The sequence below is a fragment of the Neofelis nebulosa genome, chromosome 7 (genome assembly GCF_028018385.1).
Source record: "Neofelis nebulosa isolate mNeoNeb1 chromosome 7, mNeoNeb1.pri, whole genome shotgun sequence".
Lineage (NCBI taxonomy): Eukaryota > Metazoa > Chordata > Mammalia > Carnivora > Felidae > Neofelis > Neofelis nebulosa.
The window spans coordinates 120,313,662-120,340,076 of NC_080788.1; the positions used below are offsets into that span (position 1 = coordinate 120,313,662).

The window sequence follows — 26,415 nt, forward strand, 5'->3', positions numbered from 1 at the left end:
GTACCATAGGAGTTCAGAAATGAGAGATCATAGTGGGATAAAGGTGGTTGGGTAGCGTCTTTTTATTTATTTTTTTACTTTTTTTAATGTTTATTTTTATTTTTGAGAGAAAGAGACAGAGTGCAAGCAGGGGAGGGCCAGAGAGAGAAGGAGACATGGACTCCGAAGCAGGCTCCAGGCTCTGAGCTGTCGGCACAGAGCCCGACGTGGGGCTTGAGCTCATGAATCGCGAGATCATGACCTGAGCCTAAGTCGGACGCTCAACCCCCTGAGCCACCCAGGCACCCCAGGGTAGAGCCTTTTTTAAAAAAAAAAAAAAAAAAAAAAAGGAAGTGGAATTTAAACTTGAATGAAAGAAATAAATTTTATATATCATCATCGGCAAATTGGTTTCCTCCTTGCTGTAAGATTCTATGTAAAATGCAACATTCCATGTCGCAGTTACTATTTGATTAGCCTGCACAAATCCTTTTTTCTCATATTCATTTCCCTTGCTGGCTGCCCAGACTTTCTAGCACAGTAAAAGGCATTGCCTGTCTGTCTACTCGTTCACATACAGACCAGTAATTAAGTGTGCAGGGAGGCAAAGTAACCTTACCTCATAATTTGGCCACCGAGCCATGCAGTAGCCTCTCTGGGTTTACCTTGTTAAGCCTGTAAGTGGTAACAAAGAGATAAGAAAGTAGCCACTGTCAAGCATCTTTGGCCTAGGATGAGTTTGACCTGCACTTTGACAATGATTTTGATTATTTCTGCTTTCTATGTTGAATGGATTTATCAGAGTCTCAAAGACCCTTAATTTAAAAAATATACTGACTTTTTTTGTTGTTGTTTTTTAGTCTTCTACATGCTGAATGTTAACCTCCTTATGGCATGCAGTGATGATTTCTGAATTTTGATTAGGCACAACTCAGTGTTGAAGCACTGAAGCAGTTGGTTACTACTGCAGCTAATTCTTGGTTAAATAAACAAGAGTCCTGGGGCGCCTGGGTGGCTCAGTCGGTTAGGTGTCCAACTTCGGCTCAGGTCGTGATCTCACGGTTTGTGAGTTCGAGCCCCACGTCGGGCTCTGTGCTGACAGCTCAGAGCCTGGAGCCTGCTTCGGATTCTGTGTCTCGCTCTCTCTGCCCCTCCCCTGCTTATGCTCTGTCTCTCTCTGTCTCAAAAATAAATAAACCATTAAAATATAAAACAAAGAAATAAGAGTCCTTTAAAAAGATTAGCCAGAACAGTTTTAAAACCTACAGCAGCACTGAAGTATATCAGTTTTGGCTTGGCATACTTTGACCCAGGGCTGTGCAGTGTTTTATTACCCTCAGCTACATAAGGACACATACTTATAGCACCACTTTTGTAGCATATATTTTTATAACTCTACAAAATGATTAGACTGACATAGAGCAATTCTCTAAATTCATAGGTATTAAAATATTCTGGCAGCTGTCTCCTTTTTGCCTTTAAGTTGAGACATCATGATGAGATAAGACTGTACCAGTGCTGATAGGTACAAGAATGTAGTTCAGCATGGTATTCTCACATTATTGACAAAAGTCTTTGTCACTGTAAATAGGAGAAATCTTGGAGGAAGTGTTCCCATTATAGTAATTCCAGTTCAATTCTAATAAGTGTTTTTCAGAAACTTCTTTACATTAAAACACATTCCATGTAGTCAGATAGGAAGGACGTTATGGTATTAAAATGTGTCTGAATTCTAACTAAAACAGCTTGTGCTGAAAAACATACAATATCTGGGAGTTTGAGGTATTTATTAGGGTTTAGAGAGTGTTTAAGAGAACCTGAATGGGAGAAACTTCCTGGTAAATTGTTACTAGGGTACAGTGACATGGGATACAGACTCAAAATAGGCTCCTAGCATTCTGTGGACTATATAGGTCATAGTCCACAAGGGGGAACTGAGAGTCTGGGAAGGTCTCAGTTAATGAGACCTCTGGTAATGCTTTCCAGTGAGCAACCCTGTGGCCTCTCTTCCCCTAAGTAGTCCCGAACTGCTTCCAGGTGTCTCAAATTTTTCTAACTGGGAACAGTTTCCTTTTTTTTTTTTTTTTAATGTTTATTTATTTATTTTGAGACAGAGAGATCATGAGTGGGGTAAGGGCAAAGAGAGAAAGAGAGAGAATCCCAAGTGGGCTCCGTGCTGTCAGTGCAGAGCCCGATGCAGGGCTCGAACTTGCAGACTGTGAGATCGTGACCTGAGATGAAATCAAGAGTCAGATCCTTAACTGACTGAGCCACTCAGGCGCCCCGGGAACAATTTCCAATTGAAAGATTCACCCTTTGTTAAGAAGTGTGAGACTTTAGGGGCGCCTGGGTGGCGCAGTCGGTTAAGCGTCCGACTTCAGCCAGGTCACGATCTCGCGGTCCGTGAGTTCGAGCCCCGCGTCAGGCTCTGGGCTGATGGCTCGGAGCCTGGAGCCTGTTTCCGATTCTGTGTCTCCCTCTCTCTCTGCCCCTCCCCCATTCATGCTCTGTCTCTCTCTGTCCCAAAAATAAATAAAAAACGTTGAAAAAAAAATTTAAAGAAGTGTGAGACTTTAAATGGCAAATGATTGTGGATATAACCATTGTGAAAAACAGTGCAGCAGTATCTTCTAAGGTGGATGATACATATACCCTGTGACCCAGTATTTCCAGTGCTATATACACACACATACCTATATACACATATGTATATACATGTGTGTATATATATATATATATATGTGTATATATATACACATATATATATACACACTCTAGAAATAGAAATGCTATACCAAAACATGTATAGAAAAATATTCAGAACAGTGCTATTCATAATAGACCCAGACTAGAAACAATCCAAGAGTTCATTGACAGTAGAATGAATAACTAAATTCTGATGTATTCACATAATAGAATACTATATAGCCATGAAAATGAACATGTTGCTACATGCAACAACATGAATGAGTCTCAGGAATATAACACTGAGTAAATGAAGATAAACACAAAAAGAGTACATACTATACAATATCATTTGTATAAAGTTCAAAAACAAGCAAAGCTAATTTATGTGATATAAATCAAAATAATGATTACATTGCAGGTATGGTGTTGGCTGGGAGGGGCCAGGAGGAGGGAGACTTCTGGGGGGCTGGTAATGGTTATCTATAAAGATCTATATTGTTGTGTGTTCATTTTGTGAAATTCCTCACACATATACCTCTGATGTTTCCTTTTTTCTGTGTATATGTTATACTTTAAAAGTTAACTAAAAAAATTTTTTTAAGGCAAATAGTGGCTGAAATAAAAATTGAAAGTAATTCACTCAAGTCTAATAGCTAGTCGAATGTTAAAATGAAATGCTTGCTCTCAAAGCCATTCTGGTTTGATAGGGGAAGCTCGCAAAGAAAGTTCTCAAGCATTAGTAGTATTCCAGCCAGATTTCAAAATATTGCTTAAAGCAGGGCCTTACATTATTGGGTAAGAATAATAGCACTTATTTTGTAGGGTATTTTTGTCATGCGTAGCTGACATATACAACTTTTTGTGCCTTCAAATTTGGCTTTTATAAACATCCTTAATATTAAAAATTTTGTTTCCAGAGAGTCACTAAATGAGGTATCACTGTAATAGAGAAAGAACAGTGATAAATGTGATTCAGTAGATGGCAGTATTCCCTTTGTAGGTGTTAGTCAAAATGTGGATACATGGGGGTAACTACGAGAAACTTTCTTCAGTAAGAGTGGTAAAGGGTCACCTGCTGGGACACCTAGACCAGAAAGAACATTTTAATATTTTTGTTCATTTGTTATTTCATATATTACTAGGAACTATTTTGAATGGACCCATAAGATGTAGAGTCCACAAATGTAGAGGACATATTTTTCCACATAAATCCTAGAATGATAGCCTGCAATTGGTAGTTTGTTTGATGTAGTATGGCTTTAAGTGGGTGTTAATGCATAGAATATTCAGGAAGGATTTGAGCAGTGTCTTTTTTTTTTTCTTTTCAGTCTTGTATGTGGGAATATTTATATGTCAAGATTGAGATAATGACTAACTGCCTTGGACAAAGATGTCAATGAAATTTATTGATGAGGAGATTAGGGTGCACTTGAGCATAAATTAAAAGAAATATTAAAGTGATTGACCAGTCTGTTTTTGTTGGTTATTTTAATACAAATCAAATGTTTTTTGAATAGTCTCTTTTTTCAGATTGAAATTTTCTTAAAATGGTAGCTCTTGATGAAAGCAGTGGGGTTTAAGAAATCCTGTGGCATTATAAGGGTTTTAGTTGTAAGGAGTTTGACATGGATTAGAGTGATATGACAGAGAAGTCAGGAGTTATCAGCCAAAGGACAGAACGTGCCTGTGGTGCAGAATGGAAGGCCATTGAACAAACTAGCCAGTGAGAGTCAGAAGAACTACATTCAAGTCCTGACATTGCTCATTATTAGCATTGACCTTGAACAGGTCATTTAGCATGCCTAATTTTTATTATCTGAAATATAGGTGATAAATAACTGCTGTACCTTCCATACAGGTTGTTAAGTGCATCAAGTAGGTGCAATGTCTGTAAGGATGCTGTGTTAACGTTAATGAACTCTGTAGATGGACTCTGCATTGTTTTTATACTGTTCAAATAACTTTTTGTCTCCTCAGGTTTTTCTGCCTGTAGTCATCAGGTGCCAGCTGAGAAACATTGATAAGCATAGCTTCAACAGCCATCATTATAGGAGTACCTACTAATAGGTACTATGCTAAGTGCTTTAAATGCATAGTTTCCAAAGCCTCACAACTGTGCAATGAGCAAGTTGGACCATTGACTCCATTTTATAGTTCACAAAGGTTTGGGCTGACCCAAGAGCTGTGAATCATGCCCATGTCGTCTGACTTCACAGCAGTTGTTTGTAGTATGTGATGCTATACCTGCCATGATGCACTTTAGTTTTTGCTTTTCCCTACCTAGTATTTCAGAAGCCAGGGCCACACGTAGTATTTTTATGTATTGGGCAGTTCAAGTAAAGACATCCTTAAAAGAAAATTTTATTACGTTTCACTTTGGAGATATTAACAGAATCCTAATGTATGCAGTTGTTAATTTGGGAATGGAGAGGGTTGGTGCTCTTGACTTGAGCCTGTTTCATCTTGAGCCAGAGCACATACAAATCATTTCTTGATGGTTCAGACTCAAGGAAAGGAATAGTAACATCAACACAACCCAAAGTAACATCAGCACAACCTAAAGAGTGTTAATAGTTGGTTTGAGGATATATTGATTTTCTTTGCAAACACCTCTCCCAATCACTTATTTTTTCATATGACAGCTGCTATGTGTGTTTTTTGGTTTTGTTTTTTTTTTTGGTATATTTTTCTCTCTCTCTGTGTGTGTGTGTGTGTGTGTGTGTGTGTGTGTGTGTGTATTTTAGGGGGCTTTCCATTTGTTGTAATTATAATACTGATATTTTGCATAGAGATAACATTTTTGGGAGAATCGTGATAACTAAATATACTAATAACTAAATACGTTTTTGGTGTTCCTATCAGGTAAAGACAAATAAATATGAATATTTTCATTTTACTTACAGTGTTTTTAATGAAAAATGACTTTGAGAGTATATCTTCAGCTTTCTCTTATAAAAATATAAAAATTACTTATTCATGTTTTGGCCACCTTGTAATTTAGTTTATAAATTATCACTTTCTGTTTTTTAGATCAATTTTTGAATTTCAGAATAGTTTTAGATATTTATGGGAAAATTATAAAGGACAGCTTCCATATAACCCACACACAGTTTACCTTATTATTATTATTATTATTATTATGGTACATTTGTTACATATTTGTTAACAATTAGTGAACTTTTTTGGTTTGTTTAACATTTTTCCCTATACTTTATTCCGATTTCCTTAGTCTTTCCCTAGTGTTCTTTTCTCATTCCAGAGTCCAATCCAGGATACCATAATTACATTTAGTAATCATACCTCCCCATAGGCTCCTCTTGGCTGTGACAGTTTATTAGGCTTTCCTTGATGACCTTGACAGTTTTAAGGAGGACATACTGGTCCAGGTACATTGTAGAATGTTCCCCAATTGGGATTTGATGTTCTTCTTACGGTTATGGTTTGCCTTTCACTGCATATACTAGGTTATGCAGGGAGGTTGCTCTTAATCATAGTGAACTCTGAGGAAGGCAGATTGGGATTTGAAAATATTGGCTGTGGATAACCCACACAGAGATAAGCATTAATATTCTTTGTTGGCATTGAAACATTGGCTACATTCGTTATATTTTTTGTATTTTATGCTTTTTCAGAAGAAGTCAGTCCTAATTCTGGCTGAAAACGAGTCTAGGTTGTATGATCTGCTCATGTCCCTAAAACCATTTCTTTTCTAATTGCACCTGTTGGGGCAGTTAGCATTGGTTTAAATGTTACTCTTTAGAGCTTTATTTACTCTGAATTGGCCTTTTAATTAGTAATGGGCAATTTTGGGTGAATTGTTAATTGATTAGAATTGTGGAAATCATCTGAAAAGCTGTTTTGTCACGACAGCCTAGAATAGTAGAAGATTAAAATGGGGTCTGGTTTAGTTACTATTCTAAGATGAATGCTTGAAAAGTATTATTTTCGTGGTTTAGGTTTGTTGGTGTCTTAACTCTGCTGAGAATGATTGTCTTTTAACTCACCAAGGTCCTCAATTCTACTCCATTAAGGGCCACTTTTCTGCCAATCAAAAAGCAGCATCCCTGAGATTGATTTTTGTTACAGTGGATAGTAATAGCTGCCTGGTGACAACATTTCAAACTCTTTTATGTAAACAGAAAGCAATCAAATAAGTACTAATCCAAGGATTATGTGGACCCAAATCCCGTGGCCAGGAGAAGAATCTCTGCAGTGTATGTCCCTGGCTCTTTGCCTTCTGGTTGCCCCTCTTCTTCCTGGAAAGCTTCCCTGCTGCTGGTGTGCTGGTGCTGCCTGTTAGATTGCAGTATGCTGCGACCAAAACACTCCTGCAGCTCCTGAATGGAATTCAAAAAGACACTTGCATTTCCATAAATAAATTAGGAATTCAGTGGTTTCTTCGGGCTAATCAGGGCAGGCTGATAAACCTTGCTAGCTGTTTAATAAATGAATTGTGACTGATTACCTATTAATATGGACGCCTCAGGAATTCACCCAGGGGGAAGCAGAGCAGTGAAATAGAGAGGGGCATGGCCCCTTGGGAAATCAGGGCTTCATGTTTGCAGCTTAAATATCTCTGTGAAGTATCAATAAGGAGGTAATTGAATTTTGAACACAAACATGAGCGCCGGATGGATGAAAGGGGGAGGGGGGATCTGATCATCTCTTCTCTGCCCCTTCATTCTCCCCTCCCCTTTTCCTTAGAGACCACTCTAGTAAAGATAGATGCTAAATCCATTAAATAAAGATTAGACTCTGTCGTAGTAGAAAATGGCAGCTTAGCTAGATCCCTGGGCAAATTGGGGCCTTTTGCAATACAGAAAATTAAAATATACATTTTTAACAAGTATGCTATCTTCCTGCCATTAATGCCAGGCTAGCTTGTGGGGTTTGCTCCTCCTTCAGATTGGCTTTTGTTTGGACAGATCACTTTCTCTTGTATTAATGCCAATCTTTTCTGTATTCCTGGAGCAGAAGGGGCTGGGTTTATTTATTTATTTTTAAAGCTTCTGTTGAGGCCTTTCCTCTACCATCCTGCTTGCTTGTAATCAGAAGAGTGGGAAGGAGATTAGTGTCCCATGAATTGACGGTAGATAAATGTTCCCTCCCCTTAACTGGTGGGTCCAGAAGAGCCCAATCACTTGTATTTCAGGGATGATTGGAGACTGTACAGCCAAGCAAGAAAAGGGCTTACACACTGAAATAAAAATTGATGTTTTAGATGCTATTTTATTTGGCATTATTTCCTCTAGATAGGGTTATTGATTTGCTTTGTTTTATCTTAAGCCAGATAAAGTCATATTAATGTAGAAAAAGAAGAATTGGCATCATTTGGTTACAAATCATAATACTACCCCTTTGTGAGCAGTATCAGAACACAGGCATCAAACCCTAAATACTTTTGTTTTTGTAGATAAATACCTTGTGTTGGCTTTTTGGACTAACCTTTGTTTATATGTCAATCTACATATTCTGATAATTCTTTCATAAGGCTTCCATCAGTAAATCTATCAACAAGTATCAATGGAGCATCTGTTAGGTGTGTGGCATTGTTAGTTGCCATAGTCAACAGTGAGGAAGTCTGTCCTCTGCTACCACAAATATTTCTTTAAAAATGAAGCTAATTATGTCCTATTCCTGCTAATAAAAGTTCTTTGGCTCCTCGGAGTGCCTGGGTGGCTCAGTTGGTTAAGCATCCAACTTTGGCTCAGGTCATGATCTCATGGTTCGTGGGTTCGAGCCCCGCATCGGGCTCTGTGCTGACAGCTCAGAGCCTGGACCCTGCTTTGGATTCTGTGTCTCCCTCTCACTCTGCTCCTCCCCCACTCACACTCTGTCTCTGTCTCTCTCTCAAAAATAAATAAACATTAAAAAAAATTTTTTTTAAAGTTCTTTGGCTCCTTGGGTCTTATGTATAAGGTAACATTCAGATTCCTCAGGCTTTCACAAAAGGGCTTTCCTAACACCAACCTAGCCTTTCTCTCCAGTATAAGCTGGAAAATATACTTATCCTCCAAGGCTATTTCAAATCCCACTCTCTCCAGGTAGTGTCTCCCTATCCCCTAGGCAGAGTTACATTTTTCTTATCATTCAGTGTGGGTTCTACACTTGACTCTGAAGATTTCTGATGGAAGAAAAAATGTACTTCTTAGTCTTGGTAATTAAGGACTCTGTCCGTTATTTGCCAGATGGTTTTGCAACCATTCCCAATTCTTTGTTTCAACTTCAGAGGTATCTTGATGTTCAAATCATCTTGATGATCAAAATTTTAATGATTTGTCCTTCTGCACTTCACTTTAAATGTAACATAGATTTACAGCAATCTTTAATGGTAAGAAGGAAAGTGTCTATTTGCCATCATTACTGCTACCTTAAGTTATTTACCTCTAGAGAGCAGAAATCAAACTTATTTAATCTGATTGCCACAGTTCAGAAACAACCCTTAATGATTTTGAATTTGAATGCTCCTGAAAGTCAAATAGCACAAAATTTCAGAATTTTCTAGTACCGCACATGTTGCAAGTTACACTGATGTTGCACTTGGATGGTTCTAGTTTTCCTTCCAGTTCTTCTCTCTAACTTTCGTTTCCTGCCATTTTTCTGAGCTCCAGAGTTCCTTCCAGCCTTACTGACAATACAGGTTTTCTGGGACCATGGAAGCAAGCATTTTAAAGGCTCTGTATTTCCATTGATTGGATCTCAATTATTTTAAGTTTTAAGCCTTATTTTATTTTTAAAAAAAATTTTTTTTCAACGTTTTTTATTTATTTTTGGGACAGAGAGAGACAGAGCATGAACGGGGGAGGGGCAGAGAGAGAGGGAGACACAGAATCGGAAACAGGCTCCAGGCTCCAAGCCATCAGCCCAGACAGAGCCTGACGCAGGGCTCGAACTCACGGACCGCGAGATCGTGACCTGGCTGAAGTCGGACGCTTAACTGACTGCGCCACCCAGGCGCCCCTAAGCCTTATTTTAACATTAACAGATTTATGCAATAAAATGTGTTTTCTTTTTGTATTAATAATTTTCAGTATTGATTGTGTATTGTCATTTAATTATAACAAAAATTTAATGCTAGAAATTCTGAGGTTAAAATTTACCCAAATAATCCCTAAAATTTTTTAATAAAATAAAGAATTTTGACTTTATCCCTTTAAGAGAAGACTCTTGGTAACTTCCATTCCTAAAGCTTTCTAGTGATCTTAGCATAACGTTCACTCAATAAAATATCTCTTTCCTGCCTTTGTAGGTACATAACACAGTACCCTTAGAATTACCTGCATTATAATGCATTATACTACCTAGGCAATTACTGATTTCAGCTTCTGTACATGTGTAGTTAATGCTCAGGTATTTGTCTTGTTCAGGAAGATACAGTAGCCGTGGTTCTTAACCTAAGAGTCCCTGGATCTCCTGAAATTATAAACAAAATTGTATGTTTGTGCTTGTACGTGTATATTTCTCTGCTGAGAGTATCAGTGGCTTTCACTGTGCCCCTAAAAAAGATATGTCAGAATCCTAATCCCTAGTACTTCAGAATGTGACCTTATTTGGAGATAGGGTCTTTATGCAGGTAATCAAGTTAAAATGAGGTCATTTGGGTGGGTCCTAATCCAGTATGACTGGTATCCTTATACAAGGGGGAAATTTAGACACAGAGACAGATACACATAGAGGGACGATGATGTGAAGAGACACAGGGAGAAGACAGTGATCTTAAAAGCCAAAGAGACAGACCTGGAACAGGTCCTTTCCTCACAGCCCTCAGAAGGAAGGAACCCCTCGACACCTTGATCTCAAACATCTAACCTCAGAACTGTGAGACCGTAGTTTTTGATGGTTAAGCCACTCACTTTGTGATAGTTTTGTTACAACAGCCCCCAGAAAACTAATACACTCTCTATTGATTAGGATGCTTTTGTCTGTAAATTGCAGAAAAACCCAACTACAGTGGCTTAAAGGATAAAGATGTTCCATATAACAAGAAGTCCAGAGGTACTTCATTTTTAAGGTTGGTTAATTAGTGACTTAACATTATTACCAGAGACCCCTGTTAGTTCCATCTTTCTGCTGTGTCACCTTCAGTGGGTTGGATACCCCCCCCCCACCTTAGGTTGGTTTCCATCATATTCAAGATGGCTGCTACAGTTTTTGACATCACAGGATGACAGCAGTATCCTAAGAAAGGGAAATTGTTTTCCCTCTGTGCTTCTTCTTGTCAGTGAGAAAAAGACCAGAAGCTCTGAAGCAATTTCCCCTTACATGCCATTGAACAGTTTTGGTCACATTCCTATGCCTAAACTAATCGTTGTCAAGAGAAGTGAGACTAGCGTGATTAGTTTAGATGGACTAATAATGGCTCATCCTTGGAACTGGCAAGGAGCCGAGTCTCCCCTGAGTACATGCTCACTCTTTACCTGAATAAAACCAGGGTTTTGTTAACAAAGATTGAGTGAGGAAATGGCTATGTGTAGACAGCTACCTGTGTCTACCAGTCTGAGCCCTCTATAGAAGGTTAGGAACCATTGTTTTTTTAAGACAGGCAGTACTTTTTTTTCTTTTTAAGTATTTCTAAAGATTTTTTTTTTTTTTTAATATTTATCTTGAGAGAGAATTGGGGAGAGAGAGAACTCCAAGCAAGCTCTGCACTGCCAGTGCAGGAACCTGGCATGGGGCTCAATCTCACAAACCATGAGATCATGACCTGAGAAGACAGGCAGTGCTTCTGAAGATACCCAATCAAGGCTAAGCTCTGCTCAGATGTCAGAATAGTGACTCATGTTTAAGAGTTTCTAAGTTAATAGTAACTGTGTTTTTTTTTTAACTTAATCATTCAATAAATGAGTGACTGCCTCCTATATGCATATAGTCTGCTGAGCATGGGGTTATAGAGAAAAAGAACGCTCTTGTCCTTGAGATTACAGTTTATTAGAGAGCACTAGGGAGGGGTACTTATCTCAGACGGGGTCAGAGGAAGTAATCCTAAACAGTCTTTACGGATGGACAGTGAGCAATGAGGGTGGTGATTGCTGCACAGAGAATGGGTAAGGTAGTCTGGGCATGAGCAATGGTGAAAGCAAAAGGCATGCTGTGTTTGGGGGACCGCTGAGTAAGCAGTTCAGAGGTGAGGATGGAAAACCAAGAAGGAGGGGCATCTGGGCGGCTCAGTCGGTTGAACGTCCAGCTTTTGATTTTGGCTCAGGTCATGATCTCAGGGTCATGAGATCGAGCCCTGTGTGGGGCTCTATGCTGAGCCTGGAGGCTGCTGAAGATTCTCTCTCTCCCTCTCTCTTTGCCCTTACCCCGCTCTCTCTCTCTGTCCGTCTGTCTGTCTCTCTCTCTCTCTAAAAAAGAAAGAAAGAAAGAAAGAAAGAAAGAAAGAAAGAAAGAAAGAAAGAAAGAAAGAAAGAAAGAAAGAAAGAAAGAAAGGGAAATTTAAAAAAGAAAACTAAGAAGTAGCCTGATTGTGCATATAAGCCAGGGTATTATCCTGAAGGCTCTTTGTGGCCACTGAAGAATGGTAAGTAGGGAGGTCAGTTGACCTCTTGTTAGGGTGAGTACTCTGATAGTTGAGGCCAGAAGCTGTTGACTTGTTCTTCACTGTATTTCTCTCCCTCTCTTCTTAGTGTCTGGCACATTACAGGTATTCATGACTGATAGACCACTAGAAGCAGCGAGATCAGTTTTAAAAGATACAGTGATGCAGGTGTTTCGGATAACTCTGTTTCTAACTTGAGTAGTTTTTGATTGGTTTTATTAACCAGAATAGAGAATGCAAATAAAAGTACTGATTGGGGCTGGGAGATACTTGCTTTCAACCTGTTCTGTCTTGTTTGCCCATGGGACATTCTAAGACATCACTTTAACTTAGCTAAATTGTTTAATAAACATGTCTATCCTTCTGCTATGTATAGATATACCCCACATATGCAGATATATTCTTGTTTATTATTGACATCAGCAACCTACATTTCCTGACGTGTGACTGGTGCTCTGCTCAGTTCCTTATCGATATCTTGATACCACTGCTGTGGGCTGTAGCTACTGTTAGTATCCTCACTGTACAGATGAAGAAAGAGGGGATCACTTGCCCAAGGTACTGAATGATGGAGCCCAGGACTAGAACTCAGGCCTGTGTGATTGCAAAGCCTCTGCTTCTAAACTTGTCTGCTGAACATGGCCTAAGTCCTCTGACCATGGTAACTAGGGAAGGCCTTTGGTCCTGGCCCTGGGTGCTCTTCTGAGGACTGCTTAGCACTGCCATGAATGTCACTTCTTAAGGTCAATACTTGTCTTCCGCCTACCTAGCTAACTGCTAGAAAGAAACATGAAGCATACTGTATCTGTATGGGTTTAGCTGGAGGAAGAGCTTAATCAAGGCTTTTTCTGGCTTAATCGTGACTTGCTACCATTTTTAGAGCCCTGAATTTCTCAAGAAAAATAGACACTGGGGCCCCTTTTGACTGGATGATGGCAATTTGAGAACAAGCCCCAGACCATCTTCTGTCCCATTGCAAGATATTAGCATTGACAACTCCTTCCCTTGAGAAGGAGTCCACATAGTGAACTCCAGGCTTAGCTTAAATGTCAGTTCCTTTGGAAGGCCATACCTGATTGCTAGACTAGGTTATTCCTGCTTTCACTCCCATGCTCATCTCATGGTAAACGTTCTACCAGCAATATCTACTTCCCCATACTCTAACTCAGTATTGCATTTACTTGTTAGAGTGTCTGATTTGTTCTCCGCTGGGTCTCCAGTACCTGACACATAGGTGCCAGGAAGGTAAGCAAAGGAAGAAAAAGCCAAGAACACTTCTGAGCTTAGGCAATCTCTTTATTAAAGCATCAGTGATATCTTTATCTACAAAAAAATTCAGTTTGGCTGCTAGTGTTATTGCTGCTTGTACTTCTCCTGTTTTGTCTCTGCCTTTGTATATTCGTAAATCTACAAATCCACATGGAAAGGAAACTCTGGCATTAACTCAAGCTGCTGTATGATGTAGCTATGCAAAGGATTATTTATAGACCCAAACACTCTTCTCTCCATGAATTTATAATCTCTATAGAATGAAAGGAATTAGGTCCCCCAAGGTGTGGCTGTTCTTAGTTAGCCCAGATTAAAACCTCTGATTCTTTTCTGTCAACTATATGTAGTCCCATATGCGTATGGAAGTTTGGAGATCAGTGGGTGAAAATTGCTTTTTATATTATTTGTAATAAAGGGAAAGAGCTTACCTTTTGTACATCTTTCCCACTTTTCTAAAACTTTTATACTTTAGACCATATTAGTTTTTACAGATCCCTTCTAGTTAATGTCTACTAAACATTAATTAACTTACTCTTTACTTTCCCAAGCACTAATGGAAATACTAGATTATAACCAATCTAATACTCTCTGGACATTTTACCAGACACTTTCCTCAATGTGATTTAAGGCAGTTTATAATCACTCCTTGCGGTCTTGAGGCCAGTTTTCAATTCATGAGACTCATATATCCTGGCTAGTTTTAATTAATTTTGCAAGGAAGATGCCAGGAGAAGCACTATTAAATGCTTTCTTATAATCAGGTTCTTTCATCTATTGGGTTCTTGTCAGCCACTAATCTTGTAATTTTATCACAACAAAATCTAAAAGTTTCTCTGACATAGTTGGTTCTTTACTCTTGTTCTTCAGTGGTAAGTACTCATGGTTTGGGTAACCTTACATTTACGGTTGTCTTATTCAGAATTGATGTTGGGGAATTTGTCTAGATTTATGATAGTAATTTCTAGAATTCATTTTTTAACATTAGGATTTGGGAATTGACTTTACTTGGTATCATATGTGTTCTGTTTATTTGTTTTTTTGGGGTGACTGTATCAGCCAGAATCCAGTGAGGAGTTACTCGAAAGGGAAATTTTTAAAGAATTGTTAAATCATTAACTAGGTGAAAGGGGTAGAAGAAGACTCTAAAGAGTGCAGAGGTAGAAGCTGCAGAAAACTACTCCCATGGCTGAAGGAGAGTGAACCATAGGGAAGTTAGAAACTTAAAGGAGATCCCCACAAGGCTGAGATTCAGACCTCTGGAGAGCGGACATGGCTGCCTCCAGAACGTGCTGCCCACTGCCCGAGGGTACTCTGCTGGTGAATTACAGGAGGAGCCACCCTGGGATGGTAAGTAATCTTCAGCTAGAGGGAAACCCCGCCACTAAACTGAACAGCAGGTCGCTGTTAGCAAGGTGAATAGTGCTGGGACCCTCACATGCCAACCTGCTTGTCACCGTGGAGAAAAACCATACACTGTGAAAAGGAGGAAAAGTTCTTTCTTTCTGCTTCAGCCTTGCAGTCTCCCACCAGTACCCTCTCTATTGACAAGCTTAACATGCAGCCAGCTGACAGGAGGAATGTAGCCTACTGCAAAGGTCCAGCTCTAATATCACAGAGCAGGGCAGAGAAAGGTGAGTTAGGAGCTGAGGCAATAAATGAATAATTGGCACAGTGAGTAAAAGTTTTGTGTAAAGTTAAATCTTGCAAATTAAAGACTTTCATTTTGCTTCATGAATAGTTTTTGTTTTGTTTTGTTTTGTTTTGTTTTTTAAGTAGGCTCCATGCCCAGTGTGGGGCTTGAACTCAGGACCCTGAGATCAAGAGTCAGATGCTCTACCTTACCAACCAGGTGCCAGGCACCTAGCACGCCTCATTTTTTTTTGTAATAGATGTTTATTTTTCTCAAAGCAGATTACTCCTGTAACTTTTGCAGTTGGCTGACTAGCATTCACCACCTTGGCAATACAGTCTGAGCCAGTGATTGACTTAGCTATAAATGTCCCTCAAAACTTCTGTTGGCTTCTTTACACAAAGGGGTTTAATAACTGTTATTTAATCAATAAGTTTTAACAAATATTTAAAATTAAGGAAAAATCTGATTATAATCAGAAGACAGAGCATGAATGTGGATAGAAGATGGCTTTCCTAACCTCTGAATCCCATTGAATTCTCATTTCCTTTATGATTAATTCTCTCTTCTAACCATTTTATTTTTCTTGAAGTGTTGGGTTTTTTTTTTTAATTTTTTTTAGCCACATTGAGCCTTCCTGTTCCTAACTTCCTTTAGTATTCACCTGTTATTTATGCTTGTATTCCCAGCTAAATTGTAAGACCCTTGCTGTTAGGGACCATGCTTTATATTATTTTTGTATATTATAAAAATAGTATTGTGCAGGGGCATCTGGCTGGCTCAGTCAATAGAGCATGGGACTCTTGATCTCCTAGTCATGAATTCGAACCCCACATTGGGCTTAGAGATTGTGAGAAACAGAGAGAGAGAGAGAGACAGAAAGAAAGAAAGAAGAAAGAAAGAAAGAAAGAAAGAAAGAAAGAAAGAAAAAGAAGAGAAAAGGAGAAAAGAAAAGAAAGAAAAAGAAAATCAAGACCCAACTATATGCTGGCTTAAATAAATCCACTAAAAAAAAAAAAAACCCAAACAGTATTGTGCAAATATCTATTGAATAGATGGGACTCTTTATGTTTACAGAATAAGAAATGGAAACAGCCTTTAAGGCAATCAGAGAACAGATAGGTACTTACCCATTCTTTTCTCCATTGCTACTTTTTCAGAAACTACCACTGTCTCTTACTCTTTAGAAAGACTATAACGTTACAAGTGTAAAGACAAAACCAAAACCAAGATAGGACTAGGGAGGCTGACAAAACTGTCAAAATCATGGAGAAAGCTGGAAAGTATCTATAGTGAACAATAAAATTTGGGAAGAGAGTGCTTCCAGGTTATGATTGTTTAAATGTATACATGTGCTTTTCTTCCCTTCCCAAACCCTACTACAACAATTTTTTTTTAAAGAAAGATAAAAGCTCTCAAGGAGAGTAAAGGAAAGAGGACAACAGCCACAACATTTTGGAGGCTAGTATTTTTATGAACCTAGCAGACCTAAGAAAAACAATCCTAAAATTTGGAAGCCAAGAACAAGCCAATTCATATCTCACAATAGAAAGGCTGAAGATTGTTATCTGGTGCACAGGGGAGATAGTTTAAATAAGGAGGATTCATTAAAGTCTGTTTAAGAAGGGGTCAGATGCCCAGATTGCCTGCTTTATTCTACCCCACAAAAGACTGGAGCTTTATTTTCTAAAAAAAGGTAAATTAAATTGATTCCTCAACTGGTGGATACAGATCACTGGAGAATGGGATTTCTATACTAAAAATGTAGTAAATTATGCACACTTTGTGCTGAGACCACCCCACCCTCCATGACTGGGCCTTCATCCTCTAATCAGGAAGTTGGTAGAGTGGAATCTGACCAGCCCAAGAAGAGTAAAAGCACTGACATTGGAAGTTCTACAACTAAACAGCTTGGTCATACTGCAGTGAAGTTCACAGTCAACAAGCCCAACCTCTATACTCTGAAGCAGCCTTTCAAGCAGCTTTTTAGTCCCGTGTTCTTACATATGAAAAAACAGTGAAAGGATATTAACATCTGAGAAAAGCCCTTGACATAGAAAATTAAAAAAAAAAAAAAAAAAAAAAAGGCAACAAATAGAAAAAAATCAGCTCAGAGAAAACAGACTATGCAAAACTATTCTATTAATATACTCAGAAGAAGATAATGCAAACATAATAACAGGATGCTATTAAAAAGGACTATACAGAGAATAGGAAAGAGCTCATGGAAATTAAAAATATAATAGAAATGAAAAATTCAACAAAAATTGTTAGAATTAAAGTTAAGGAAATAGAGTAGAGCAAAAGGACATGAACAAAAGAGAAAAACAAAGAAAAGAGAACCAATCTGTCAGAACCAAAAATCTGATAAGAGTTCCAGAAAGAAAAAAGGGGAAATAGAAATCATTAATGAAATACCTTAAGAAAACTTCCCCAAATTGAAAGACCTATATTTCCAGTCTGAAAGGTCTTGACAGGTGCAACCAAAATAGATGAAAATAAACCTGCTCCAAGGCACATCATCATGAAATTTCAGAACTCTGGGGAAGAAGATAAGATCTTAGAAGCTTCCAGAGAAGACAGACAAAAAACAGGTTTCAAAGGATGAGAATCAGAATGTCTTCAACATTGGAGACCATTGGAACAATGCCTTCAAAATTCGGAGGGAAAATTATTTTCAACCTAGGATGCCAACTCAAGTGAAAAGATGAAATAAAGACACATTTGGACATGGCAGATCCAAAACAATTGACCTCCCATAGACTCCTATGAACTATTGGAAGTCATGCACCACACAAATGAGGGAATAAGCCAAGAAAGAAGATGACATGGAATATAGAGAACAGGAGCTCCCCAAGGTGAGAGAATAGAAATCTCCAGGTGATTGTTGTGTACAGGCACAGAGGAAAGACCATATTGGAGACTTTTTTAGGAAGATGAAATTGATAAATTATAAGACATATCTCAATATCTTAAGATTTAGACACCAGGCAGACATACTCTGAGGTTGAATTAGAGATAAGTACCTAGAAAACCAAGCAGATTATAAAACCCAGAAAAGGGGCACCTGGCTGGCTCAGCTGGTGGAGCATACAACTCTCTTGGTCTCAGAGTTGTAAGTTTGAGCCCCACTTTAGGTGTAGAGATTACTTGAAAATAAAAGACCCAAGCAAAACAAAAAATATGCAAGAAAGGAAAGGTAATCCTAGTTTATTACATGACTTAGCTATAAGTAACATTTATATAAGCATAATAATGTGGAACATGAATATCAATCTAAGTAAATTTAGAATATATAACAGGATAGGAGAGGGGATGCTTGCACATGTATTGTGAAGAATTTAGGTGGAGGTGGGGAAAGGCGCTAAATCATCACTTATATTAGGGGAAGTCAACAGATAATGTCCTCAAATTAAAAAATCAGGAAATAGTATAAGTGTGTTATTTAATCATGTAGAGACATAGAGGTAATATAAAATAACTAAACAGGGTCAAATGGTTACCACTGAGGAGTTAAAGGTGAATTATAGATTTTCTTAACCTTATAGAATGAATTTTTGAAACATGTACATGTATAACTTTAAATTTTAAAATATACCTTAATTGTTAAAAATAGGTGAAATAGGTAATTGGAAGGACAGAAACTGGCTCTTGTAACATTTAGAGAAGCAAAGCTAAATAATGTTCACTAGGAAAATAAGTGGAAACCAAAAGGGAAAATGTGTATGAATAGGCCAAAAATAAAAGATGTCTAACTCTCCATATGAAAAGGAAGCTAACTACTTTGAATTAAAATGTGATTGGTTATGTATTTTCAGTTTTGTTTTAGAAAACCTGCTTGCCCAAACTTACTATAATCCAAAATAAGTAATTCACAGTTTTGGGATAGGAAGCAATTGTATTTCCACCCTGTGATGAGAAATGGAACCCCAAATCAAGCCCTTAGCAATATGTTGGTGACTGAATTTGATTAAGGAATTTCATTCCTTCCCATCTTTCCTCCTTTGATATAGGTGGTTCTTTTTTTTTTTTACTATTTAGTTCAATTGCAGTTCAGTTGGAAAAAAAATTAAATTCTATGTTAAGTTGACCTCTGATAACTGGTAGGTTTTGGTGGATGGAATTTTACTTTTTAACTTGGCACTGAACTGTACATTTAACACTAGGTCTGGGTGATCTCTCTGGGGAGAGTGGAATTGATGGATCCTTTTGCTGCCAGTGCCCGGTGGCCTGTCAGGAGAGCAGGTGTTGCTGGGATGGCTCATGCATTCAGGAGTCATAGTGCAAATCTGATCAAGGCATATATTCCCAAAACCACTCAGGCTAGTGTCTCTCCTGGGGAAGAAGCCAACATTGGCCTCCTATGCTTTTTTAAAAAAAAAGAAAAAGAAAGAAAGAAAAACTAATTATCAACCTACAGCAAATGTCATTCAACTCAAATCCCTGAAGGATAAAGGCGTAGGTGACAAATGTTCCTGGAGAGAGGGTTGAGCTGTCACTTGTCTTTTTAATGGATCGCCCATGTTTGGCTATAGAATCATATGCTATTTCTCCTTACTGTGTGTTCCATCTGAAGAAATACTGAATATCTGGAAGCACAAAAGAAATGTACAATTTCTATAAACCCTTTGGGTTTGAACAGAATCCTAGTGTCAAGGCAGATGTGAGGGGCTTCATTTTATTGCTCTTAAAGTATTCAGGGAACAGTTGTCTATTGACTTAGTTGTCCCTTAACACTTCCCCTATTTTTCCTTACTTTTGATTAGACCCATTACATCCCGTTTTGTCTGCATCGACTAACCCTGGGGCATTTATCCATGCCCTGTTCCAGTGGACAGAGTTAAGAAAAATGGGGAAAAGTTAGAGGTTTTTGGGGGGTGTGGGTTTTGTTTTGTTTTGTTTTTTTGCCACAGTATTAAGGAAGAACTTTCCAACTAGACTCTCAAAAAATACCAAGTTCCCTATCACTGGGAATGCTTAGTTGGACAAAGCTCTTCAACCAGCTCTGGAATGTTACTAAGATGCTGTTTGGAATTAGGTGGGAGCTTAGATTAGGTGATCTCAAATATTCTTTTTAACCAAGAGAGTTACAGAGCCTATTATTTTTGCTTTCAACACCAAAATAAACAGCTGCTCTCCCTGTTCAGTTGCCGTAGTGTCGAGAATGGTTTTGTGAAAGAGTAAAGTTGAGACTGGGAGATCAGTTAGGTTATCAGTAAGAATCCAGGGGCAAGATGGAGACCTCAAGTAAGGCAGTGGTGAGGCAGAAAATGGGACTGATATGAGATATTTGCACGAGAGAATCAGCAGGATTCAGTCACCAGTTCAAGATGAGAGTGAAGGAAGAGACCCAGGATGATCTTTCCTAGGTTTCTAAGTGAGACGACTCAGTGGATGGGCTTCCATTGCCTAGAATGGGGATACAGACGATAATGCAGGCTTGAAAGGGAAAGATAGAAGTAAATAAAGCCAGCATTGTCATTAACTTCCTGTTATGGCAGTAACCATTCTGGTTGCCTTTCTTTAGATAAAGATTCTAATTTATCAACATTTTCCTTAAAATATGACAATGAAAATTGGATATAGCACTCTGTGGACCGATTCCTGAGCACTACAGTATTGTTTCCTTTGATCTGGAAACTGCTTCTACTAATGGAAATTAAGATTTGTGTTTGTTGGTTAGCACTTACATCTCCCAGAGTTGGCTCATACTGAACTTAAAAATCAACTAAAAATTCTAAGTTTTTCTATTATCAAATCATGTGCCTCTTCCCATCCTGCACAGTTTTTAAAAATTAAATATCATATTTTACATTTATCCAACAGCCCTTTCTAGCTTCATTACTTTTCACACTTCTGGGAACCTGTACTTCTAGGCCGTATACCTTCCTCTGAATATTTATCTATGAGGATTTCTAAATGTTATACCTCATTTCTCTCCCGCAAAAGTACCCTATGTCTTGTCCTTTTCTGTGCCTGCCTTCTAGAATGCCTTGTCCTTCCTTTCCACTTGTCTATATCTTATTCACACTTCAGGCCCAATTCAGGCATAGTGCTGTGAATTTTCTAGTCCTTAGTAGTGCTCTTTCCATATGGGGGCTTCTGTAGCACTTAATTTTTCCCTGTCTTATGGTCCTTAATCATAATTTGTCGTAATGGTTTTTTATTTGTTATTTTGGTCTGCTATAAACATTCTTAGAATATCTTCTGTATTACTGAAATACAGTCTTTGAAGGAAGGATCAAATATTTATGTTATAGGTTACTTGCCTTGGTAACATAATAAACTCTTGTAAAGGCAGATGAACAAGTTATAGGACTTACTGAAATCTTTATCAGCTTTGTGTTCATAAGGTTTTTACAGATTGCCCTAATAATTATATACTGGCTTGAAATTCCATCATACCTTTCAAATAGGACTTTCATTACACTAAAAAGTTTCTTGCTGCCCTCTTGTGAAAAGCTAGGTAATACTGCCAATTAACAATACTCAGAAAAGTTAAGTATAGTTGACTCTTGAACAACACAGGTTTGAACTGCCAGAGTCCACTTATACATGGATTTTTTATAGTACAGTACTGAAAATGTATTTTCTCTTCCTTATGATTTTCTTAATAACATTTTTTCTCTAGCTCACTTTTCTGTAAGAATGCTATATTTAATACATATAACATACAGAATATATGTTAATTGTTTATGTTATCTGTTAAGGCTTCTGGTCAGTGGTAGTCTATTAGTAATGAAGTTTTGGGGGACTCAGAAGTTATACACAGATTTTTGACTGCCTGGGGGGGTTAGCACCTTGTTCAAGGGTCAGCTGTAATTTTCATCTAAATTTTACTAAGACTAACCTTTCTCACATTTTTAGGATTTTTATATCTTCAGATTCTCAAGTCACTTCATAAGCACTAATGAGCATTTCTTCCCTTTTTGTGTATATCTAAGGTGAATATGAAATAGAAATGTATTTGATTACCTGCCAGAATTCATAGTGCTACATTTTGCCAAATTACCAACCTCAAAGTAAAATAAAAATAAAAATAATTCTTGGTGATGTGAACTGTATAGTATCTTATTTAACAGTATCTTATTTTAGAAGTGGTTTTGGAGTTTAAATGTTCCATTTTCTTTCTGACTAAAAATAGAAGAGAGGTTTTTGTTTTTTTTTTTAATTTGATGAGACTTGATAGTACAAATAAGATGAGTAGTCCGTACTCTGAGCTATGCTTCTCTTCATTCTCTCCTAAAATTGAGCAATCTTTAGTCCCTTTCCTTTTCTGAAAATTCAGTCTTTCTGTTACAAACCATAGGGAAGATAATAAGCATTTTGGACTTACAACTGTTGTTAAAATCTCTATGATATGCAAAAAACATCTATCATCTTACTTAGTCATGAAAGACTGAGTGCTTTCTCCCTGAAACTGGGAACAAGGCAAGGATATCTGCTTTTAGCAATTAAAAAAGTTTGTTTGTTTGTTTGTTTGTTTATCTTGAGAGAGAGAAAGCACAAGCATTGGAGGGACAGAGATGGAGGAAGAGAGAGAATCCCAAGCAGGCTCCACACTCAGTGCAGAGCCTAACATGGGGTTCAGTCCCATGACCATGAAATCATGACCTGAGCCGAAATCAAGAGTTGGACACTTGACCAATTGAGCCACCCAGCTGCCCCTGCTTTTAGCATTTTTAATTGATGTTTTACCAAAGATCGTAACTGGTGAAATAAGGAAAGACAGAGAAATTAAAGGTCTATAGATTGGGAAAGAAGCGAAACCATCTTTATTCAAAGATGATATTATTATTTACATGGAAATCTAAAGAATCTACAAAAAAAGCAACTAAAACTAATACGTGAAATAAAGCAAGGTTCCAGGACACAAAATCAAGATAACAAAAATCAATTTTACTTCTATATACTAGCAGTGAACAATAGGTAAGTTCATTTTGATAAAAAATACAATTTATAACCTCACAAACCATGAAATTCTTAGGGGTAAAATTTAGCAAAGTATGTGTAGGACATATATACTGAAACCTACAAAGCATTGCTGAGAGAAATTAAAGATCTAAGTAAATAAAGATACATACCATGTTTATGTATCAGAAAGCTGAATATTGTTATATTTGTTCTCTCTAGACTGATCTATTTAAATGTTTACTTATTTTGAGAGCGAGTGTGAATGGGGGAGGGGCAGAGAGAGAGAGAGAGAGAGAGAGAGAGAGAGAGAATCTTAAGCAGACTCCACACTCAGCTCAGAGCCTGACGCCATGGGGCTCGATCTCACAACCGTGCAGTCATGACCTGAGCCGAACTCAAGAGTCAGATACTTAACTGACTGACCCACCCAGGTGCCTCTTAGACTGATCTATTTATTTAATGCAGTCCATTCAAAATCCTACCAGACATTCTTGAAATTGAAAGCTGAATGATTCTAAAATTTATATAGGAAGTGCAAAGCACTTAATAACCAGAACAATTTTGAAAAAAACCATGTTGGAGAATTTACACAACCTAATTTCAAATCTTATTGTAAAGTACAGTTATTAGGACAGTGTAGTTTTGACAGAAAGATAGACATAAAGATGAATAGAACAGAGTAGAATCCAGAAATAGACCCATATATATGTGGTCATTTGGTTTTTGATAAAAGTACCAAAATAATTCAAGGAAAGTCTTTTAACAAATAATGCTAGAACATCTGGATATCTTTGTGGGAAGAAATTAACCTTGACCCTTACCTCGTAACATGAAAAAATGAACTCAAAATAGGTGACTGATGTAAATGTAAAACCTGAAGCTGTAAAACTTCTAGTAGAAAGCATGAGAGAAAATCTTCACATCCTTGGGGTAGCCAAAGACTTCTTAAATAACACAGGCATCGTGAACCATAAAGCAAAAACTTGATAAATTGTACTTCTTCAAAATCAAAATCTTCCGCTCTTCAGAAGATACTGTTAAGAAAATGAAAAGACAGGGGCGCCTGGGTGGCTCAGTCGGTTAAGCGTCCGACTTCGGCTCAGGTCATGATCTCGCAGTCTGTGAGTTCAAGCCCCGCATCAGGCTCTGTGCTGACAGCTCAGCTCAGAGCCTGGAGCCTGTTTCAGATTCTGTGTGTGTCTCTCTCTCTGACCGTCCCCCATTCATACTCTGTCTCTCTCTGTCTCAAAAATAAATAAACGTTTAAAAAAAAATTTTTTTTAAAGAAAATGAAAAGACAGATCACAGAGTGGGATAATATGTTTGCAATACATATGTAGTGGATCCTCATTCATGGATTCTGTGTTTGCAAATTCACCTGTTCGCTAAAATTAAAACCCCCAAGTCAGGTATTTGTGGTGCTTTCATGATCGTTTGTGGACGTGTGCAGGGTGGCAGAAGTTTTGAGTTGCCCTACATGAGTGCTCCCAGCTGGCATCAAACAAGGTGGTGCTGTCTGCCTTCTTGTTCTAGTTTCCATACTGTAAACAAGTGTCATTTTCATGGCCTGTTTTGTGCCACTTATTTTGCATTTTTATTCTTTTTGTTGATGATTTTGCAATTTAGAATGGCCCCCAAAGCACAATGCTGAAGTGCCATCTAGTGTTCCTAAATACAAGGTTATAATGGTGCCTGATGGAGAAAATACATGCATGAGATAAGCTTCATCCAGGCATGAGTTATAGTGCTGTTGGCTGGGAGTTAACGAATCAGCAATAGGTATTAAACATTAAATAAGTTGTCTTTAAACTGAAACAAATGAGGTTATGTATTGACTGGTTGACTAAAATGTTGTGAATAGAGCCTGTCAGGAACCTAGCCCGGTATGTCCCGTAGGAGCAGCAGTTCAGTATTTGCTAATTCACTGTTCACGATGCCATCATAGAATATAACTACCCAGAATAATGAGAATCAAATATACTTGATGAAGGACTTTATCCAAAATAATATTCTTAAAAATTTATTTGATAATAGAAAGATGAATAATCTAAACATGTAAGATTGATGATGGCTAAGAAGCATGTGAAAATATGCTTAACATCATCAGTCATCAGGAAAATTGTGCACGTTAAAAATCACAATGAGATACCACTACATGCCCATTAGGTTAGCTAAAATTTAAGGTGGATAATAGCAAGTGTTGGGGAAGATGTGGAACAATTGGAACCTCATACATGGCTAGTGGGAATGTAAAATGATATAGTCACTTTGGAAAAGTTCAGCAATTTATTATAATGTTAGACATATATTTACCATCTAGCCTCACAACTCCACTACCAATTTTGTACTCAAGATAAACGAAGAGACGCCTGGGTGACTGAGTCGGTTAAGTGGCTAACTTCAGCTCAGGTCATGATCTCTCAGTTTGTGAGTTCGAGCCCCGCATCAGGTTCCGTACTGACAGCTCAGAGCCTGGAGCCTGCTTCGGATATTGTGTCTCCCTCTCTCTCTGCCTCTCCCCTGCTTGCACTCTGTCTCTCTGTCTCTTTCTGTCTCTCTTTCAAAAATAAACATTAAAAAAATTCATAAAAAAAGATAAATTAAAACGTGCATCTGCACAAAGATTGTGCAAAATATTCATGACAATTTTTTTTCATAACCATAGTTGGAAACACCCCAAGGGCATATCAACAGGTGAATGAGTAAACAATTTGTAGCATATTCATACAATTGAACACTACTTGGCACTTTGCTATTGATACATACAGTATGGATGAATATAAAAAATGTTATGCTGAACATACAGTACCTACTGTATGATTTTATTCATATGAAATTCTAGAAAAGGCAAATCTAATCTGTAGTGATAGAAAGTAGATCAGTGATTGCCTAGGACTATGGTGATATTGGGGTTGATTGCAAAAGAATGCAAGGGAATGATTTGGATTGATGTAAATATTCTGTATCTTGATTATTATGGCAGTTATACAGTTTTAAACATTTGTGAAAACTCATCAAATCGTATGATTAAAAATGAGTACAGTCTGTTGTATGTACATTATATCTCAAAAAAATTACTTTTCAAAGAATGAATTGGTTGAAATTTTCCTGATGTGACACATTTCATAGAACCAGTACTTGAGTGAATATATCTGTTATCTTTTATGTGCTTCTGAAAAATTATACAACTATTTTTATTAGTTTTAGTAGGAAAAACTAGGGTGCATTCTATCCCAACCTAAGATACCCAAACAAATTTCATGGGTAGAAAAACACATAAACTGAACAATAAAAATAGGTTTAAGTAATAAATAAGAATTTGAAAGTACATAAATATAGGTCATATAAAAAACATAATGACACTTGATTGTGTTTACCAAGGGAAGAAGAGATTTGA

General features: G+C 37.7%; 1 protein-coding gene across 2 annotated transcripts in view; it reads left to right on the forward strand.

Annotated features, from left to right (window-relative positions):
* LIN52 (lin-52 DREAM MuvB core complex component) overlaps positions 1 to 26,415 on the forward strand; it is a 110,813-nt gene that overhangs the window by 56,595 nt on the left and 27,803 nt on the right. Inside the window, exon 6 of one of the 2 annotated variants that reach the window (XR_009264609.1) lies at positions 4,645 to 4,795. The exons of the other annotated variant lie outside the window; for it this stretch is intronic. The gene's annotated coding sequence lies outside the window, so the exon portion shown is untranslated. The remainder of the gene's footprint in view (positions 1 to 4,644; positions 4,796 to 26,415) is intronic. 2 annotated transcript variants of the gene reach the window in all.